The sequence below is a fragment of the Lactuca sativa genome, chromosome 4 (genome assembly GCF_002870075.4).
Source record: "Lactuca sativa cultivar Salinas chromosome 4, Lsat_Salinas_v11, whole genome shotgun sequence".
NCBI classification, from domain to species: Eukaryota; Viridiplantae; Streptophyta; class Magnoliopsida; order Asterales; family Asteraceae; genus Lactuca; species Lactuca sativa.
In genome coordinates, this window is record NC_056626.2 from 34,624,253 (window position 1) to 34,627,768 (window position 3,516).

Here is a 3,516-nt window from a genome sequence, read left to right on the forward strand (position 1 = left end):
TATTATATTGTTCCATTACAGATCGAGAATCAACCATTTTTATAATTGTTAAAATCACAAACAATGAACTTTTTACTTGAAGCATCTTCAGCAATATATTTTGCTTCAAGTGTGTTCCATAGTTCACTGGCTGTTTCAATATTTTGACGAGTGTCAAAGAGGGAATCACACATACCATTCAGAATGTGACCAAGGCAGATGTAGTTGTCAATCTCCCATTTGCTTCTCCTTCTGATCTGTTCTAGACTTGCATCTTCAACATCTGCTGGTTTTGGAGTAGAAAGAACATAGACAACCTTCAAAGTGGTCAACCAAAAGTGCATCTTCTTTTGCCAACGTCTGAAATCTTGGCCCTGAAATTTCTTTAATTTGCCAAACGAAGTATTCATGTCTTTCAGTGAATTGCCAGCCATCTTTTCCAGAAAACGAAAATATCAAACATGATTGTTGGGGAAATACGAAATAGTTATAGAGAAAATCTAGATAACAAACAGGAATCGTGTAAAAACACTTTCCTTCTTTGATATTTCGACCCTATATGCCTTGGGTATCACGAAATCTAAACTGTGATAATTCCTGTTGTAGCAATTCAGATTTTAGGCCTGAAATCTGAATCAATTTTGAGAAGATGAAGAGAACGTTTTTCCGTTTTTCTGTGTTTCAAAAGGAACCGTTTTCCCTAATTTATCCAACAACGGATAAATTAAAACAGTACTCATCTTTCAAAAATTACAAATTCAGGAAGCGGGACCCCTGACTTAACATAGTAGATTAGGGTTCAGTACTAACAATGTTTAGTAAATACAAGTGTCCACTCCCGCACCTCCTAACTTGTATTATAACTAAAACATTATTCTTATATATATATATATATATATATATATATATATATATATATATATATATATATATATATATATATATATATATATCAATTTCACATATAAATTCATCGACTCATACATGATCAACAAGTGAATGTATATAAACTACTCAATTCATACAAAACAAATCAAATTAATCAACCGAAACATACATTCAAACAATTGAAAAAATAAACAATTTCACAGTTTCCAGTTTATATCAATCCAAAGAAATCAAAATAATCAAATTCACAATTTCACAGTTCACACTCAAAATCAATTTCACAGCTTCATAATAAATTTCACAAATTTCACCGCTTCATAATAAATTTCACAAATTTCACAGCTTCATAATAATCATTCACAGCTTCAAAATAATCATTCACATTCACAGCTTCATAAACAATTTCACAGCTTCAAAATAAACAATTTCACAGCTTCAAAATAAACAATTTTACAGTTTCCATCAAGTGAAACTGTCAAACTAACCTGTTTTTACCAGGAAAAATAAAAGCTAGACAGTGGTGAAGATTTAGTCGTGGTGAAGCTGCTGGAACGAAAAAAAAAAACAAATCACTTCAAATAAGAATCGGTGGTGTTAATGTGAGTTAAAAGAAAAATGCAAACACAATTGGGTCCTGAAAACTAACCTCGCCGGACATATCAGCACGAAATCGAAGGTCCCGTCGGAATTGGAGGTGGCAGTCACTTTGGAGGTTATACCGCCGGTGGGACTCGGTTTTGGAGGACAATCGTCCGTGGGAGAAGGGTTTGTAGCCCAATCAGCGGTGGAGAGCGGTGGGAGTCGCCACATAAATTGCAGATCGCCGGTGTGAAAGAAAGGAGAGGAACGTTCGTCTGGCAAAGACGAACCGGAACATAAAGGGCTACGCTAATAGCGGCGACATGGGGCTATTTGCGGCGACAAAATGGAGGGAATCATACGCGCACTTTTTGGCGATTACCAATCGTTGGATTGGGTTGGAATTGTAGGGCCAGATTTCGTCTAAGGGTGAGTCAACGGATCGCCCCCTTTAGCGGCGACATGTCGCCGCTAAAGGTGTCGTCTCTAATGCCTTATCATAGGAACAAACCCTATCCGTTGGATTATTTGCCAAACCAAAGGTGACGATTGAAAGTAGCGTATCTCCGACGGATCACCGGTGGTTATCTTTAGCGACGTCGGTCATAGCGACGACAATGGGGTTTTTGCGGCGACATAAACCGGTTCCAGAACAGGTTGAGTATGCCGACGAAACAAGTGATCAAACCGGATGAGTTCTTGAGGAAAAATGAGATAGAAGATTTGGAGAATGGAATGGAGTTTGAGGTGAAATTGTGGGGGCCAAGATTAGAGATGCATAAGAAGCCGATGATGTTGAAGATGTGGCACATGATCAGCACCAGCAACTACGTCCTCAAAACCAACTGGAACCGCTTTGTGAAGGCCAATGAAAAGGATTTCGTGATAAACAAAAAGATTCAGGTTTGGTCGTTTCGCATAGATGAGAAGCTGTGCTTTGCAATTGCATGTTTAGACAGAGATGTTGACGGACAAAACGACGCCGCTGCAGCACCCATCATTTAGTCCTCTAATTAATTATTTTCTAATTCGATTCTTTATTCTTATTTGGGTTATATTCAAATATTGTAGCCTTCTGGTATATATCTGACGTGTTATTAAAAAGCTTTGACAATTTCTGTTGGTTTCAAGATATTTAATGATAAAAAAATTTCCTAATGCAGTTTGATCACAGGGATTTTTGTTTATTAGAATAATGATAATTATTTCAAATTGGATAATAATTTGACGATGAAACTAAGCATACACCAGCGTCCACTGTTGGTTGCTTGCACAAGAGGAAAAAAAAGTGAAGACTGGTCAATGGTCAAGATTCACTTGAAGAAAATAGAATTTTCTGGGATTTTTCCTTTGATCAATCAACCTTTGATGACCAAGACATCATATGTGTGTATATAAACAAACACACAGCTGACAGCTGCTTGTTTTAATCACATACATACTTATTAAGTTAACCAAGAAATCAAAGAAAAACATTATCCTCTTCTCGTGAGATATTGAGATGGGTAGCAATGAGAAGAAGAATCTAAATTGGTTCTCGTGGATGTTCAACTGCTTTTCATTCAAATCAGACGAAGGAAAAACTACAAAGGACATGGGAGCTGTAGTTAAGCCTAATTGTGGCCCAGAGGCAACCATGATCGCAGCCGCAAGACACTTCTCCACCTCCCATAAAGCTTTAGTCAATTAGCTTCTTATAAAAGTCAGCCCCCTTGAATGGAAGGTCTTGTAACACTCATTGACACAATTGTAGGATGACAAAAGCAATGGCTGTTGACGTATAAGCTAGAATGGAAGTTACAAAGGTTAAGATTGGTTAGCAGATATGTTAGTTATTCTCCTGAAAGTTAGTTATGCACTTACAGTATGTATGTTAAAGGGTTGCAACGGTATATACCCCTTCGTGTATGTATGTATATAAGTCAAACTTATGTCTATGTATAAACTATAAACTAATGACTTTATGTGAAAAATCAATAAAAGAAAAGAATTTTAAAAGCATATTCAATGCTAAACCTTAGATAGATACCGTCGCTTTATTATTTTATTAATATTAAACTTTACTTAAAT

General features: G+C 36.4%; 1 long non-coding RNA gene across 1 annotated transcript; it reads right to left on the bottom strand.

The window, feature by feature from the left end:
- Positions 1-964: 964 nt before the first annotated feature.
- Positions 965-3,028, bottom strand: LOC128133801 (uncharacterized). Its single transcript, XR_008232100.1, has 2 exons — positions 1,514-3,028; positions 965-1,413 (listed from the first exon to the last, which is right to left on the bottom strand). It is a non-coding gene; the product is annotated as an uncharacterized LOC128133801 (long non-coding RNA).
- Positions 3,029-3,516: the final 488 nt, after the last annotated feature.